At 38.2% G+C, this 19378-nt stretch overlaps 1 protein-coding gene across 4 annotated transcripts in view; it reads left to right on the top strand.

Moving 5' to 3' along the window:
• Positions 1–19378, top strand: part of AMN (amnion associated transmembrane protein) — a 142714-nt gene that overhangs the window by 21146 nt on the left and 102190 nt on the right. The gene's annotated exons all lie outside the window — the stretch shown is intronic.

The following is a 19378-nucleotide window of genomic DNA, read 5'->3' as shown; positions in this document are numbered from 1 at the left end:
GTGCCAGATTATATACTCTCCGAGAACCGTAGTTCAATGGGCCATATTCCAAGGCTGATTATTTGTCGAGTCACCCTGGTATAGCCAAATATGGGAGGAGCATACAGCTTCCTTTTTGCCTCTTGGTCCCACAAGGAGCCATATTCCAAGGCAGATAGACTTTTTAATAGTCAACAACTATAATCTATAAGCAGCGGCGGACTACCATTTTTGGTGCTACCGGAATGGGCTGGGAGCGTGGAGCATGTGCACATGTACAGAAGCCGAATCACACACGATAACATGCGTACGTGAAATTTCCGGGGATTTTTTGCTTCTGCACATGCAGAAGCAAAAAAGCCCAGAAACCAGTAAGTAACAGCTGCTCACCCTGCCGCACTGCTTGCCTTTGCTTCCCCTGCTGCTTGCCCTGCCACAGCTCTTGCTCCGCCCACTGCTCCCCATGCCATGCCCCTTGCCCCTGCTTACCTCCTGCAGGAGCCATGGCACAGGGAGCAGGCCGAGTGGCTCCAATTTTAGCCATGCGGCCTGCTCTGTGCTCTCCTGTGTTGCAGGCATCTCTCCTGCAGCCTGGGAGAACAAATAATGAAAAAGGAAAGGAGACTAGTATAGATCTATACTAAATAATAATCTATACTAAATATATATTCAGATTAGATGTGTTTCTCTTTTTACTTGAGCAGGACTGTCATATGTTAAAGTATGCATGCCACATTAATGTGCAACATTCCAAAACTGCTTCCCATACTAATTCATTTGTTATGAAACTATTTTGAGTTCTGTTGCAAAATTCTTGGAGGTTTCAGAGTCTTCGGAGAGGGGCGGCATACAAATCTAAATAACAACAACAACAACAACAACAACAACAATAATAATAATAATAATAATAATAATTCTGCATGCGTTTGAAGATACTCTAAAGCAGGAGTGTCAAACTCACATCGTAATGCTATCGTCACTTGACGTAGCGTGATTTCCCCCCCTTTGGTTAACCATGCATGGACATGGCCAGCACATGACACATCCAGTCTATGGGGTGTGAGTTTGACACTCCTGCTCTAGAGATTAAACCAAAGATATGAGGCCTTATGAGAGATAAATCAATAAATTTAAGCATATTCTTCACTAAATTGATCACAACTTGTGGTAACTACATGGATGCAACCATATTGGGGTGGGGGTGGGGTTGGACAAAAAAGAATTGGACTGAACTACCTTATTCTAGGATTCTTTTAGATTATTATTTCCTAGTAAAGTCTACAGCTAAACTTTACATTCATCTACTAATCAGAATCGGCTATGTTTAGATTTAGATCAATTTAGTTAAGCTTTGCAATTTGTTTTGACTTTCAGTATCCTGCCCCTTTACTTTTATGTAAGAGCAACTTACTTCTGCTTAGTGACAAATGTCAGAATTGCCAGTGTGACAAACTTCCAGGTAATATGTCCCCTGAAATAAAGTCCAAGGCATCCATTTGCCATTAAAGTCTGTTTATTAGGAACATATCAAATTGGCAAGGACTTGGTGCAATTCTGACTCGAATTGAATCCAATAAAAGCAAAAGTTTGAAGCTTCCCCTCTGAGTCACAATCTCCGAACAATTCTCAGTCCATCCATCCGGTGACTCCAACTCCACCTTCCTCCAGCTGCAAGCATCTTCTCTGTCCCTATGGGAAATAATGCCACTTAGACATAACATTCCCCGTTTATCTCTATAACCCCCTCCTTTCAACAGCTAGAGAGTGGCAAGCCTGAAGTACCATTAAATTCCTTTACTTGGAAACCTAAATACTGTACTAAGAAAAGAATAGACAAACGCTACAATAAAAATTGCTACACATATGTCATCTTTAAGGTCGACACTGTACTTACTTCAGATTCTTGAAAAAATACTTTTGGTCAACCCGGATGGATTCAATATTAGCCAGAACTGAATTTAGGAATTGCAAGTCTTCTGTGTTTAAAGATATGCATGTTGCCATCCCAATTTGGAAGTATAACCCTGGAGACTGATAGCATTTCTATGGCAGATTGTTTACTTGGGTATGTATGCAGGAACAGAGGATTCATAGGGTCTTATAATCAATACTCCATATTGTTAAGCAGTGTGCAGAACCCTTGAGTTTTCAAGGACATGCAGAGAGGAAACCTGGGATTCCAGCAGATATCCGGGAGATATGAGTAATTATTCAGTCATACAAGAGAGATCCATTAAAGAGTATAAAATAGTGTTTCCATTAGAAATAGCACAGTCAAGTTAAACAGTCCGGTCATTCATATTCAAATCAGCCAATATCTCTCAATACAATAATGTTATAAGCCTGTCTTTGTCTTACATATCAGACATTCATTACAGCTTACAAATACATTAAACTGCCATCCAACACACAGAGCTTACTACATCAGTCACAATGAATCAGCAGAAAGAACAGAGAGAGCAGAACAGAGAGAATTATGCTTCTGGATTTGTCTTAGGGCAATTTGCAACACTACCTCTTAAAGGAGGGGTGGGTAGCAGGCAGAACAGGGTGGAACACAGTTCCACTAGCGGAAATGAAGATGTGTGCGCTGCTCCAGCTGATCGGCAGGTGTCATTTCCTGGATTACTGGTCTTGGCTCGGCTCTCCCATTCTTCCCTGCTGCTGCTGCTGCATCTGCGCTCCTTGCTTTTTTCCTCTTTCCTCCTTCCTGACCTTGGATGAGCTTCCCTCTCTCTTGCCCAGCTCCCCTCCAGCCTCACATGGCCACCTCCCGCCTGAGCTGCAAGCAGAAGGCATAGATGGAAGCTGTGCTGGCAGCATTTATGCTTCTGGCAGCACCCATTCGCCTAGCTACCCAGCCTGAGGCAGGGGGCAACCCAGGAAGGAGAGCACGGGAAACACGAAGCAAATTGTCACCCCAGTGAGTGACACTGGTAAGGTTGTAAGTCGAGTACTTAACAATTCATTTGAATGATGAGGATCGTTCAAACCACTCCCACCTGGTCACATGGCCAGCAAGCCACTCCTACCCAGTCACAACTATTAAGCCATACCCACAAAATAAACCACACCCACAGTGTGGCAGTAAAAAGTTTGGCTGCCCATTACTGTTTTAAAGCTATAGTACTTCAATATATACAAGCATTCATTGTTAGCTTGTTTTGTACATAGTACAAAACTGTTTTGTACATAGTACTAACACATGTTCTTGTTCTTCATCTGTTTAAAGGGAAACCACATCATCAAATTTCTTGCAGCAAAAAATGTCAGCTTTTCACCTCCTTTTTCAATCTATTTTCACAACAGATGGCTTAAATGTATGGTTAAGATTTGCCCTCTCCACTTGGTCTAGTATAATACAAAATTGAGTCATCTTTCTTCTATAACTTATTATTTCTCGGGACTAATCTAACTTCTGCTGGGGGGGGAAAACACTTCCTTTGTCATATCTGAAGATGTATTGGCTCAGGAAATCCAGACAAACATTCTGTTCATAGAAAACATAGTCAAAATTACATTTTGACTCTACCAACATCTTGATCAAACTCACAAACCCAAGACATTACTTTATTGAGCTAGTAGTTCCTGAGATACTCAAACCAAATATTTAATGTCTTCTGGTTTGTTTGAATCAATATGGTGGTATATTTATTCTCCATAGTGCTCCTTTCATTGCATGTTTCCCTTTCCCACAAACATTGAACTATTCTTGGAGTAGCACTTTTATGTTCATTTATCTTTTTCTAAGTTTGCATACATGAGCATGGGTGTGTGCAGTGAAGGGCTACCAAAATTTTTACTACCACATTTTGGGCGTGGCTTATGCAGGATGCTCTGCATTTTCTTTCAACATCTTTCAGTGCAAATTGGGTGCTCTGGGGTGGAGCTCCATTTTCGCTACCTCACTACATTCACCCCTGTCCGGGCAGCAGCCCACCCCCTCTGTGTGTGTGTTCGTGTGTGCATGTGTGCGTGCTGCAGGTTTATCATCAGTGATAGGCTACTGTTGTGGTTAGCTCTGGCCCAGCTCCTGCAACAAGGACTGTGGATGTGGGGGAGACATCCACATGCCGCAGGCTTGTTTTGCTACTGGTGGAATCTGCTGATGAAGGCTCCTCTGACCAAGAAGACATGAGTGACAGGGAGGAGGAGAGTGTGGCAGACAGCTCAGAAGGAGATCAATTATCTAGCTCCTCCTTGGATTTGGAACAAGAGTTAATGATACAGCCACGCATGTGGAGAGCGATGCATAGGCAGCAACAACTGAGAGATTATTATCAAAGAAAATGAGGCCACCTGTGGTTGGGTAGGGCTGTGGTAATTAGTGAGGCTGCTATAAAGAGCAGCCTGTGGGTTTGGCCTTTGTGGAGGATTATCTGATTGTTGTGTTTCGTGCCTGCCTTGCTGACTTTGACCTTTGTGTGCTGATTTTCCCCCCGCTTTGAAACTAAACCAGAGCAAAGTGTGTTCCACTTTATGAAAGAAGAAGGACTGTGAATTGCCTCACAGCTGCAAGCTAAGTATCTCAGAACTGATAAGGGACTTGTACAAATTACCAGTTTGTTTGGAGATGAGTGCTCTTTGCTATACAAATAGAGTGCTTAGTTTATTTGAATTTTCGGTATAATGAACATTGTTTTGAATTTTCAAACTTGTGTGTGTCTGAACTTTGTATCTGTGAATTTTCGGGAGGATTCTACCAGAGAGCTCAACAGAACAGGCTACCAAAATTTTTTATTTTTTTTTTGAAAAATACTTTATTTATTTACAAGCATAATTAAAAACAGGGAAGGGGATTGGGGGAAGGGGGGACAGAATGAAAAGTTGGGGGTGGGATAGGGTGGGGGGGGAGGGAGAATTCAAAAACAAAACATATTATAATAGAATTGTAGTACAAGTGAGTTATAGTACACGAGTGTCTTAGAAGAAATGTAATAACTCTTACTTTCTTAATCTTAATACTTATATTTGGAAATAACTCAAATGTAGTATTTCTTAGTATACATATATTGACATTAAAGTTCTAGTTGTGAAGTGGTGGAGTGAAGAGAAAAAGAAAGGGAGAAAGGAAAGGAAAAAAATAAAAAAAAGGAAAAGAGAGAAAGAGAGAAGAGTCTGCATTTAATGCAGACGTTTTTATGGACGACTTTTGTTTAGTTGTAGAGTGGGGAGTATATAGGTGATATAATGGGTGTGTATAAAGATTAATTATTCTGAAAGTAGTCAGTATGTTTGTAATGTGTGTTAAGTTAGTTAGAAAACAGATAAAAAGAGATTTGATATATTTTCTTGTTGCAAATTTGATTAGTTTTTGGTGCTTCTTTTCTAATTTATTTTAATATTAATTTAAGTGTTGAAGGTGCTTTTGGGTATGGTAACATATGAACTTTACAATAAGAATTTTTTGTATTTTTTCTGAGAAATCCATTTATGCCAACTTTCCCATGCTTCGTAATATTCTGAGTCTTTTTTGTTTTGTGCTTCCATTGCTATTTTGGACATTTCAGCACATTCGTTAATTTTCGTAATTATTGTAAAGAAAGAGGGTACTTGATCAGATTTCCAAAGAGAGGCATATGATATTCTGGCTGCAGTTATAATTTGTAGTATAAGGTATTTTTGTGTCTTAGTAAGATTTTGTCTGAATATCCCCAAAAGATAGAGCTCAGGTTTGAGTGGTAATTTAATTGACATGACTTGGTCTATTAGGGATTGAATTGTTGTCCAGTATTTTTGTGCAATTGGGCATGTCCACCATGTGTGGTAGTAGGTTCCGGGTTTGATCTTGCACTTCCAGCAGGTCGGTGAGAAGTTGGGAAACATTTTGGATATTCTTGCTGGGGGCAAATGCCAACGATAAAACATTTTAATTTGGTTCTCCTTGTAAGACATTGCAGTTGTCATTTTATAATTTAATGTCCATGTTTTCTCCCACTCAATTAAGTTAATCGTATATCCAAAATTCTGAGCCCAAGCTATCATACAACATTTCACTTGCTCTTCGGGGTTTTCTTGAATTAGTAAGTAGTTGTACAGTTTTGAAATCATTTTTGTAGAAGGGCCGAAAAGAATCGTATCTATTACATTATTATTTTGAAATCCAAATTGCTTTTTGTGTTGTTCGTATTTTAGTTTAATTTGTAAATATGTTAACCAATCTATATTAATTCCTTGATTGTTCAATTGTTGTTTAGAAATAAGAGCGTCTGATTCATCGAGTAGTTGTTGGTATCTCAGAGTTTTAGAGTACGAGAAAAGATTGGGAAAAGTTAGTATTTCATTGGGGGATATCCATTTGGGTATTGAGGTGTAGTAATTTTTTTTTATAGTAAACCAGATTGTTATTAGTGTTTTGCGTAAGTAATGATTTTTGAAGTATTTGGGTATTTTGTGGTAGTCTGCTGTCAAGAAAGTATGCCACCCAGCAAGAAGATCAAATCCTTCCAGAGTTAAGAGTCTTGTGTTTTGGAGTGTAATCCAATTTTTAATCATGGTTAAAATGGTAGCTTGATAATACATGTAAAAATCTGGAAATCCAAGTCCACCCCTGGATCTAAGGTCTTGAAGGTTTTTCAATTTTATTCTGGCCTTCTTCTTGGTCCAAATAAACTTCTTTACTTGTTTGTGAAGAATATTAAAAAAAGTTTTATTCAAATTTATTGGAGCAACCTGAAATAGGTAGAGGAACCTTGGAAGAATGTTTGATTTTATGGCAGCTATTTTTCCCATAATAGATAAGTTTAATTTTGACCATCTGTTAAGATCTTGTTGTATTTCTTTAACTAATCGTTCATAATTGTCTTTTTTGATCGTAGCATAATTCGAAGTCATCCAAATTCCTAAATATTTAATTTTTTTTGTGGTCTTTATTTTAATTAATTCTTCCAAGGTAAGTATCTCTTTTGGTATCATATTTTTTGTCAAAATGTGTGTTTTATTTTTATTGATTTGTAGGCCAGATATTTCACCAAATTTATAAATTTCGTCAAATAAAATGGGTGCTGTTCGAATTGGATCTTGTAGGATGAATACAATGTCATCCGCAAAGGCCTGCAGTTTGTAATGTTCTTTTTTAATCATAATACCGTGAATTTGTGAGTTGTTTCTTATAGTCTTGAGAAAGGTCTCGATGGCCAGAATAAAAATAAGTGGGGACAGAGGACATCCTTGACGTACACCCTTAGTTATAGTGATTGTGTTAGTAATATCATTGTTAAAAAGAATTTTGACCGATTGAGTAGAGTAAATAGTTTTGATTAGATTGAAAAATTTGGGGCCGAAATTCATGAATTTAATTTGATTTATAAGATAATGCCATTGAAGACTATCAAAAGCTTTTTTGAGATCCATAAATATTAATGCAGCTGCTTTATCATAATTTTTGTCATAGTATTCCAAGGCATTTAATATAGTTCTTGTGTTTGTGGAAATGTTTCTTCCCGGAAGGAATCCGTTTTGGTCAGAATGAATAATTTTATTTAATATATTTTTTAGTCTGTCCGCAATTATTGATGCAAATATTTTATAGTCAGTGTTAAGTAATGCAATCGGTCTGTAATTCTCCAAATGGTGTCTATTTTCAATGTCTTTAGGGATAAGGGTTATATAAGATTCAAACCAGGACGCGGGCAGTTTTGCATGTGAGAGCGCATTGTTATAGATGTCTAAGAGTATGGGTGCCATTATATCCATATGAAATTTATAAAATTCAGATGGGATTCCGTCTGGTCCTGGGGTTTTATTGTTTTTTTGTTTGTTTATTGCAGCCTCAATATCCGAAATAGAAATTGGTTTGTTTAGAAGAGTTCTTTGGTCATCTGTTATCATAGTTGTTTGTTCATTTGTTTGTAAATATTTTGATATTAAATCGGCATCCAAATTTGAGACTTGGTAGAGTTGTTGATAAAAGTTTTGGATAATTTGTTTTTTTTCAGAATTGGTCGTTTTCAGTTGTCCAGAAGGATCAACTAAAGTATCTATGTTTCTATCGGATTTTTGATGGGCTAATTTGAGAGAAAGCCAACGTCCTGGTTTATTGGCCGCTTCAAAATATGTTTGTTTCGCATTTTTAACCTTTTGGGCAATGTGTTGTTGTGTTATTAAATTTATTTGATGTTTGATCGTATTTATTTCTAGTAGGGTTATGTTATTTTTAGGATCGTTGCAAAGTAGCTTTTCTGCTTCTTGAAGAGAGATGTTTAGTTTTTGTAGTTGTGCATATTTTTCTTTGTTTTTGTTTGCTGTATATGAGATGTAAATACCGCGTATATATGCTTTAGTGGCGTCCCACGCTATTTCGTTGGGTATCTCGCCATTGAAGTTAATTTGGATGAAAGGGGGGAATATCATTCTGTATTTTATGTTGAAATTGTTTTTGGTTTATCACTGTTGAGTACATTGACCATCTATGCGGAATATTGTAAGTGTTGTCTCTTATTGTGAGTAGGAGGGGATTGTGGTCTGCCCAAGTTGCATTGAGTATTTGAACATCAATTATTTGATTTATTATTTCTATATTAGACCAAGCCATGTCAATACGTGAGCAGGTTCGATGGGGGGGAGAGAAAAAGGTATATTGTGTAGATTTAGGGTAAAAGTATCTCCAAATGTCTTTTAAGGCATATTCATAAATTATTTGTTGAAAAGTAGAGGGAATGATGTTACGGGTACGGCACTTGGAGTTACCTTTATAATCCTTATTTACATCAACTATTGCGTTGAAGTCTCCAATTATCACAAAATTATTTAAATCTAATTCTAATATTTTTTTGTGTAAATTTTTAAAATAGGAAGATTGTCTAACAGATGGTGCATATATTGATATTATATTTATTGTTCTTTTATTTTGTAAGGTTATTTGCACAATTAGTAATTGACCATTTTCATCGGTGTATATACCAAAATTTTTACTACCACACTGTGGGTGTGGCTTATGCATTTTGTTTCAACATCTTTCAGGGCAAATTGGGGGCTCTTGGGTGGAGCTCCATTTTCACTACACCACTGCCTTCCCGCCTGTCAGGGCAGTAGCCCACCCCTGATTATCTACTATATAAAGTGTGTGTACACACATGCACACACAGCTTTTCTAAAATTATACACATTCAACATTCAATTTACTGCGATAGGAAAAACATACCCGGAGTCCAGAAGGGGAAGAGGAAAAAATCAAAATTTTGCTACCGGTACTGCATATCTGGCTGTACCTGTAGGAGCCCACCACTGTTTATAATGCTTAGTAATATTTATAACTATCTGGAAACCAGTGAGTAACAAATCTGAAACAGGCAACTTGTTGGTGAACTACAATTCCCATCCTTATTCCCATACATGTTGGGGCTGCTGGGAATTAGTTCATCACTATTTGGACTACCACAGGTTCTGTACCTCTCCAATTACACCACATAGATTCCACATTAAAAATTACCTCAAATTTTGGGCCAACATAGATTATTTTCCTCTATTATCTTTTCCTCACCCAACTCATTTACAATATTCTCATTATTCCCCAGTTATTCATATATCCTCTCCTCTCAGAATATTATTAATTCCAAATTATGATGGGTCTCTTATTCAGAAACAAAAAGTTGCCAGGAAACTGGCAACTAACCATTAGTTACAACTGATAGAATTATTTATTTATTTATTTATTTATTTGTTTATTTGTTTATTTATTCATTCATTCATCCATCCATCCATCCATCCATCCATCCATCCATCCATTTATTTATTTATTTATTTATTTATTTATTTATTTATTTATTTATTTATTTATTTATTTATTTATTTATTTTATGTCTGGGTCCCCCCAGACACCAACACCAACCAAAAAGAGTATCCAGACACACTGGTAAAAAGCAAAGGCAGTTTATATACTGGAAAGCAAACACAGGTAACAAAAACTGTTCTTACAGACAGGAACACGATGAAGCTTCACAGAGGTTTCACGAAGGCCAGGCAATAAAACAGGCTTCTTGCTGGCAAAAACAACACTGGAGATAATAAAACCCACGCCTCCCCCAAGTCTTTCAGCCTTCTAGGCCACAAGCCAAGATCAGAGACGCCAAGAATCGAAGCAAGGTCACAGGACTCCCAGTTGATAACTCTCCACAAGACTGTAAGGGCGGGCCTGCCTTTTCAACCCTGCTGAGGAGAACCACACCCAAACCCAGCTGTTGCCAATTCAGGGATGGAAATACCTTTCTAATTGGCCCCTTCATTGAGCTGCACGTCTCTGCCTCATGTCTATTATAGCCTGTGCGTCTTCATCCAATGAATCCAGGCTACTAGCTGGGGAGAGCCCCCCCCCCCCGGGTGTCTCAGGCTGCTCTCCCTCCTCCTCTTCCTGACGTTCCTCTCCCCCATCTGCCTGGTCCTCCCCCTCCTGGTCACTGTCCTCCTCCTCTGGGCATGGATCCGGCAGAGCTCCAGCCGGTCCCTGAGGAGCCTCAGGTTGAATCACAACAATTTGTTTGTTTGTTTGTTTGTTTATTTTGTCCAATACATAATACACATTGAAGACAATAGATATGTAATAATATAAATAAAGAAAAGAATAGAAGAAAAGATATAAAAGTGTAGGTGAACATATTTAAAAGGAAGAAAAGATAAAAGAATAGAAGAAAAGATATAAAAGTATAGGTGAACATATTTGAAAGGAAGAAAAGATAAAAGAATAGAAGAAAAGATATAAAAGTATAGGTGAACATATTTGAAAGGAAGAAAAGATAAATGAGATAAGGAGAGACAATTGGACAAGGGACGGAAGGCACAGAGGTGCACTTATGCACACCCCTTACTGACCTCTAAGGAACCTGGAGAGGTCAATCGTGGATAAGAATCTTAGGAAACTTTCTGAACTGTTGACTAGCAATCAACATAAAGAAAAGAATGGAATAGCACCTTACAAGGTAGAATTGTCTTACCTCTTTTCAATCTGTACACACTATTATGAAACCTAAAATATTGAATGGGAACAGTTTTACTATGTAACTAAGTGCCTTCCTCTGCTTGTGTTTTCTTGTTAACGCATCTCTTCTTGTTTCAAATGCTTGAGCTTTTAAGAATGGGTTGTGCCCTAAAATGACCCCTTCCCTCTAATAGCTTCATTTCACTATTGCACACTTGGGCATTCTTAAAGCGTTTTTAATAGCCTAGTCGACATGCGCAAGTGAAATGAAACTATTTTGAAGCACACGGCCTTTGGTTGTTGCTGTAAAAATTATTCTGTCAACATATCTGCTTTTTCATTTACCCCCCTCAAACAGCATTCGTCCTAGGAACCTCAGGTTGCTACGGTGATTTGATTTCCCAGCGAGAGAGTTATCAACCATTAAATAGGCCCTTTCAAAACTGCATAATGCAACAACATGCAATCTTCTTTTTCCATATGACCATATCTCCTTGCTTCAGTTGTGACTGGAAGTATTAATTCTGCCACCACTGGAAGGAACAGGACAAGGGTCTTCTTAGCTGCAACCTTCACACGGTGTTTTTTATTTTTATTTTATTTATTGATTTTGTCCAATACACAATGAGGGTTTTAGTAGGTATACACATAGTAAAATACATGATGAAGGTTATAGAGGGTATACTCATAGTAAAATATATCTAAGAAAAAATAGAAGAGACGATATAGGAATAGAACATATCAATGAAAGAATAGAAGAGATATAGGAATAGAAGACAGGTATAGGAGATATAGGAGAGCAATAGGACAGGGGATGGAAGGCACTCTAGTGCACTTGTACTCGCCCCTTACTGACCTCTTAGGAATCTCGATAGGTCAACCATAGATAATCTAAGGGTAAAGTGTTGGGGGTTTGGGGATGACACTATGGAGTCCGGTAATGAGTTCCACACTTCAACAACTCGGTTACTGAAGTCATATTTTTTACAGTCAAGTTTGGAGCGGTTAATATTAATTTTAAATCTGTTGTGTGCTCTTGTGTTGTTGTGGTTGAAGCTGAAGTAGTCACCGACAGGCAGGACATTGCAGCATATGATCTTGTGGGCAATACTTAGATCTTGTTTAAGGCGTCTTAGTTCTAGGCTTTCTAGGCCCAGGATTGAAAGTCTAGTCTCGTAGGGTATACTGTTTTGAGTGGTGATACTAAACTCTTGATATATTGGCATGTTATATCCTGTAGGCCAGTGGTGGGATTCAATTTATTTTACTGCTGGTTCTCTGGGCATGGCTTGGCGGGCATAGCGTGGCTTGGTGGGCGTAGCAGGGGAAGGATACAGTAAAATCTCAATTCCCTCCCCACTCCAGGGGAAGTTATTGCAAAATCCCCATTTCCTACTGATCATCTGGGACTCAGGAGGCAGAGAATAGATGGGGGTGGGGCCAGTCAGAGCTGGTATTTACCGGTTTTCCAAACTACTCAAAATTTCTGCTACTGGTTCTCCAAAACTGATCAGAACCTGCTGAATCCCACCTCTGCTGTTGGGCTGTTTTAAATAAATATATTGCTATTCATTTTGATGACTTGTTTTCCTTCCTTCCTTTGAATTTCATAATAAGTCTGTTCTTCTTATAGAAAATCTTCTTTTTAAAAGTTGTGATAAAATTTTAATTAATAACCTCGTTGCTTTGGTACCTTTTTGATTATCTGCCCTGACAGTCCATAAATGGTCAAAATTCAGAAGGCAAATGTTTTAGTTAACTAAGTAGATTTTGGAACATGAAAAGTGTTGGTAGCTGTTCTGTGTTAAAAGATGGAATAAAGAGTTGCTATAAAATGAGCAGCCTATACATTTAAGAAATAAATAAAATTATACCATTTATTTATTATTGTATGCCATCAAGTTGCTTTCAACTCTTAGTGACCACATAAATTTCTCCATAATGTTCTATCTCAACTTGCTGCTAGATTATAAAGAATTTAATGTAATTTACAATTTGCAAATTACTGATGACCCAATAATCCTTCAGTAAGATTTCCAGGAATGAAGAATGGTTTAGTGACATTTCTTTTGCTTTCTTGTAATATTATCTAGTTTATTTGTTTCCTACACTTCTTATCTATCGCAAGTGTGTTAACCTGCAGCCCATAGGCTGGATGTATGACTCATAGGCCATACCCACCCCAGCTGTGCAAATAGGAAAAATATTTGTGATATGTCCAGTGAAGGGCTACCAAAATTTTTACTACCACACTGTGGCTGTGGCTTATGCAGGATGCCCTGCATTTTCTTTCAACATCTTTCAGTGCAAATTGGGTGCTCTGGGGTAGAGCTCCATTTTTGCTACCCCACTATGTTCCCCCCCATCCGGGCAGTAGTTCACCCCTGGATACGTCACATGACAGCAATGTGAAGTCATGAGTCTGACACCCGTGTATTAGATCAATAAATTTGGTTCCCTTATCACAGGATGTCTGAAATGATGGGGTTAAAAAAAATTCAAGATGGCAGCCACAACCATGTAATTGATCCCTTGCTTCTTTCTATCTGCAGCCACATAAAAAAGGGAGCCGGGATTTTGATTGTATTGGAAGAAAGACTTTGGTTGCCATCTTGATCTGCACCTCCTGATCAGTTAACTCCAGCCCTATCCCAAATGCTGTATGGAGAGCAGATTCTGATTCTTTAAGTTATAGGGTTGGTGGGAGGAATATCACAGTAGTGTTTGACTGGGACAAAAAAAAGGACTCCTGAGACAAGAATCAGCTCATTCTTCTGCATACTTTGTCGCAGGCAGTTCCTTTCAAAGGAAAGAAACCGGCTAAAATCCAAAAACACCACATACTCTAGTGCAGTGTTTCCCAACCTTGGCAACTTGAAGATATTTGGACTTCAACTCCCAGTATTCCCCAGCCAGCATTCGCTAGCTGGGGAATTCTGGGAATTGAAGTCCAAATATCTTCAAGTTGCCAAGGTTGGGAAACACTGCTCTAGTGTATAGTAGGTGACAGCATCTTACAAGAGTCTTCCAAGTCTGATTTCCCACAGAGGTAAGAAAGAATCATTGACATTCTAGTCTATAATCTAAGGAATGTATCAAATGAGTAAGGCTATCTTAGAAAAAGTAGGTTGGTTGGTTGATGTGAAAACTCTACAATGGAAAAGTCCAACCAAAGAAACATTTTCATGCGTTCCAATTGTGAAAATTACTGTGTAAGGGAAGTACTCTTCTCCTAGTCCAGTACACAATGCTCTGGGGTTTTCCCCCCTTTTCCAAATATTTGTTCTCTAGCAGTAAGAATCTGAGCCAAAACAGCAGAAAGGGATTTAAAAATAAATGGATGTTGAGGGAAATCATCCAGTTTCTTCTAGTTGATATGGTTGATGCTTAGTGTATCCTGTGCCTCTTTATTTATTTTATTTATTTATGTTGTAGGTTTCTTTTCAATTTTCTAAGGGTCATGCATGATTTTATCTGTCCAAATAACCCATATAATTTTATTTGTGATAATTTATTCAGGCCATTTAAATTGCTAATTACTTCACTGTTTAATAGGATAACATGCTGCGTTTAACTGGTCTGTAAGCATCCACATGAGAATTGTACTTCACTGTGTATAATTATTTTAAACTTGTGGTATTTTAAGAGGCTGTATAAGAGGTAAAATGGTGGGATGTCAAAGCTAAACCAATTGTATTTCTGAATATTATGTTATAGATTTTTTAAAAAATAATATAAATCATGAAAAAGAAATACAAAAACTGATAGTCCTCAAATTACAACATTTCATTTACTGACGTTCAAAGTCACAACAGCAATGAAAAAAGTGACTTATGACCCTTTTTTCACATTTTTGACAGCATCTCCATGGTCATATGATCAAAATTCAGATGCTTGGCAACCAACTCATATTTATGACTGTTGCTGTGTTCCTCTGCAACTGATCAGCTGTTGTGACTTTCTGGCAAGCAAATCAATAGGAAAGCCAGATTCACTTAACAACCATATTACTAACAACTAACCACTCGCTCACCTAGCAACAGAAATTTTGGAGTCAGTTGTGGTCATAAGTCAAGGACTACCGGTATTATATCAGGACAACATTTTTTCATTGCCTGTCTTCTTCAATATTCTGGTTTTCCCTGAATTACTTATTGAGACAGTGTAGTCTGTGATCCATTGAATGATTTATTGGAACAAGTTATAGGCAACTGGAACTAGTAATATAACAACAACATGGCCATGCCCGGCAGCTATTTATATCCTTGCTGCCAGGCTGAGCCAACCAATCCTGTTTCAGTATTTTTCCACCCAAGGAACAGGGGCTGGTATCCTTATTAAACTGTCCTATAGACACAACAAAATTGGTGGCCTGCAGGCTGGATGTGTCATGCACAGGCCACGCCCGCCCCAGCTCCATGAAGGGAAGAAGTATAGGAAGAAGTGTATTTATAGATTAGCATTGATTGATTGATTGATTGACTGACTGACTGACTGACTGACTGACTGACTGACTGACTGACTGACTGACTGACTGACTGACTTACTTACTTACTTACTTACTTACTTACTTACTTACTTACTTACTTACTTACTTACTTATTTACATAGAAGACTGATGGCAGAAAAAGACCTCATGATCCATCTAGTCTGCCCTTATACTATTTCCTGTATCTTAGGATGGATATATGTTTATCCCAGGCATGTTTAAATTCAGTTACTGTGGATTTACCAACCACGTCTGCTGGAAGTTTGTTCCAAGGATCTACTACTCTTTCAGTAAAATAATATTTTCTCATGTTGCTTTTGATCTTTCCCCCAACTAACTTCAGATTGTGTCCCCTTGTTCTTGTGTTCACTTTCCTGTTAAAAACACTTCCCTCCTGAACCTTATTTAACCCTTTAACAGATTTAAATGTTTCGATCATGTCCCCCCTTTTCCTTCTGTCCTCCAGACTATACAGATTGAGTTCATTAAGTCTTTCCTGATACGTTTTATGCTTAAGACCTTTCACCATTCTTGTAGCCCATTTTTGGACCCATTCAATTTTGTCAATATCTTTTTGTAGGTGAGGTCTCCAGAACTGAACACAGTATTCCAAATGTGGTGTCACCAGCGCTCTATATAGCAGGATCACAATCTCCCTCTTCCTGATTGTTATACACATTTGTTTGTTTGTTTGTTTGTTTGTTTGTTTGTTTGTCTGTCAAGCATTACAAGGTAGTAGGTATTGGTATAAACATAAACATTAGCAAAGTAGGTACAGATAAATTAGGCAATTTCTTTTAATTTGTTTTTCTTCAAAACAAGTAAGGTGTCTATATTGTTCGATGCAAGGAAATATACTTAGTGAGTTATGGAGGTAGAACCATAGATGTTTTTGCTTAGGAAATTTTGACCATAAGGTTTTTCATATCATTTTTCTAATTCTCAGTCATTCCTTTTTTGGCCTTCCCAGTATTAGAATTTCTGACATTGGGAAGACCAATTTTGGCCTACTAAAAGAGCTTATCCAGTTCACGCTGCACCTCTGGTGATGGAGAAGGAAACTCATGCGTCCTATGGACCAGAGGAGGGTTGTTATAAGTTCACCATGGTTTGGGCGAACCAGTAGCAGTGGGGATGGACTCCGCCCATCCACCCAATGGGCATCACAGACGACCTGCACATGCGCAGAAGCTTCTGCGTGCACACACATCTCCAAATCAGTAGCAAAGATAAGTGACACCCATTACTGCTATGGACATAGAAACATAGAAGATTGACGGCAGAAAAAGACCACATGGTCCATCTAGTCTGCCCTTATACTATTTCCTGTATTTTATCTTAGGATGGATATATGTTTAACCCAGGCATGTTTAAATTCAGTTACTGTGGATTTACCAACCACATCTGCTGGAAGTTTGTTCCAAGCATCTACTACTCTTTCAGTAAAATAATATTTTCTCACGTTACTTCTGATCTTTCCCCCAACTAACCTCAGATTGTGACCCCTTGTTCTTGTGTTCCCTTTCCTATTAAAAACACTTCTCTCTTGAACTTTATTTAACTCTTTAACATATTTAAATGTTTCAATCATGTCCCCCCTTTCCCTTCTATCCTCAAGACTATTCAGATTGAGTTCACTAAGTCTTTCCTGATGAGTTTTATGTTTCCACCATCTTTGGACCCGTTCAATTTTATCAATATCTTTTTGTAGATGAGGTCTCCAGAACTGAACACAGTATTCCAATGTCTCACCAACGCTCTATACAGTGGGATCACAATCTCCCTCTTCCTGCTTGTTATACCTGTCCCTATGCAGCCAAACATTCTACTTGCTTTACCTACTGCCTGACTGCACTGTTCACCCATTTTGAGACTGTCAGAAATCACTACCCCTAAATCCTTCTCTTCTGAAGTTTTTGACTCTTCTGACAGTCCCCAGCAGTCATGTTATTATATGGAGTTTATTATTATTCTCCAGAATAGTTCCGCCCAAATACCAATAGTGCTTAGACTTACCATATATACTATTTTCACAGTGATTTCCAGCCCCCTCTAAGGGGTTGACAGAGTCAGCATCTTGCCCCTAACAATTTGGGTCCTCAGGGTTGACTAAGGTCAAATGACCTTAGAGTCCAAGCAATGGAAGCCACTCATGAATGAGAAAGGTATTTTAAGAATGTTTCCTCTGGCTTTAGAAATATATCACTAGAGAACATTCCCCGAGTTCAATCTGATATCCCATTTATGTTCATAAAACATTTTATTATATGAATCTTTTAATCTTAAAAATCACAAGAGTAAATGATTGTGTGTGACAGTGCTATTATTACAAATGTTTTAACTCTGTAAAAGGTATTGCTTTGGCTTTCTGTATTTATTGATTATTTCTGTAATGTTATCCAGAGCTTTGCTTTATTTTGTTCTTACAGCTTGTTTCTTAACAATACCAGGTTGTTGCTTGATGATTTTTTCTTTAACTGAAGTTGATCTTTTTCATCACATTTATTTCGTGTATTGGTCAAAGAGCTAGTTTTTATTGAGTTTAGAAATGAAGCTATTGATCTTTTCAATAACAATAACACTTATATACCGCTTCACAGTGCTTTTTAGCCAGTGAAGGGCTACCAAATTTTTTACTACCACACTGTGGGCGTGGCTTATGCAGCACGCCATGCATTTTCTTTCAACATCTTTCAGTGCAAATTGGGTGCTCTGCGGTGGAGCTCCATTTTTGCTACCCCACTGTGTTCCCCCATGTCCGGGCAGTAGCCCGCCCCTGTTTACAGCCCTCTCTAAGTGGTTTACAGAGTCAGCATATTGCCCCCAACATTCTGGATCCTTATTTTACCCACCTCGGAAGTCTGAGTCAACCTTGAGCTGATGAGATTTGAACCGCCATATTGTAGTCAGCCAGCAGTCAACAGAAGTAGCCTGCAGTACTGCACTCTAACCGCTGTGCCACCGTTGCTCATTAAATGATGCCATAATACCAATTATATTCTTTCAGAGAAAGATAAAGAAAGGCAATAATCCTACCTTGGGTTTCCAGTGACTGTTTTTATTCAAGTGGCTTGGTGCTGACTTGTTTAAATTACTGACAACAGAATTAGCAGAAAAGGATGTGGTGGAGAAATAGTCCCTAAGATTAGTAGGTTAAATATAAGTAGCAGGTTCAGAGGTTTGAGAATGTACAATACAATATTATGAATAATAAAGGTAAATGTGTTTGTTTGGATTTCTATGCCACCGTTCTCTGTAGACTCAGGGCGGCTTACAAAACAGGAATAAAACACAAGATACAGCAAAAAGGAAAGCCAAAGATAAAAACTAGTACTAAAACCCCAGAGTTATTAAAACCTAACATTCACATTGTCTGGTTATGGTTATTAAAACCACAACAACATACGAGCACACAACAGATACAAACTTAAAGTAAACCGCTCTAAACTCGACTGCAGGAAATACAACTTTATTAACTGAGTAGTTGATGTATTGAACTCACTACAAGACACTGTAGTGTCTTGTAACCCCCAAAATTTACCCTTAGAATATCCACTGTTGACCTCTCCCAATTCCTAAGAGGTCAGTAAGGGGCGTACATAAGTGCACCAGGGTGCCTTCCATCCCCATCCCAATGTTTCTCTTTTACTAGTATCATATATATAAATTTTGTTATATCTTTGTTGTATATCACCAAAACATACTTGACAAAACAAACAAACAAACAAACAAATAAATAAATAAATAAAATATCCATCCTATCCACAATCCTCCATTCATATCATATCATTGGCTGGAGTGAGATGCCAGCGCTCAACGGTCCCAGGCCTGCCAGCAATAGGGTTTTTTTAAGAGCTTGCGAAAGGCCAGGAGGGTGGGGAGTTGATTCCAGAGGGCTGGGGCTGCCACAGAGAAGGCTCTTCCCCTAGGCCCTGCCAGTCAGGATTGTTTAACCTGGAAAAGACCAACTCTGTGGGACACCATATATGTTACAAAAT

Source organism: Erythrolamprus reginae, chromosome 1 (genome assembly GCF_031021105.1).
Source record: "Erythrolamprus reginae isolate rEryReg1 chromosome 1, rEryReg1.hap1, whole genome shotgun sequence".
Lineage (NCBI taxonomy): Eukaryota > Metazoa > Chordata > Lepidosauria > Squamata > Dipsadidae > Erythrolamprus > Erythrolamprus reginae.
The sequence above is the reverse complement of the archived record's forward strand: the minus strand, read 5'-3'. Positions and strand labels throughout refer to the sequence as shown.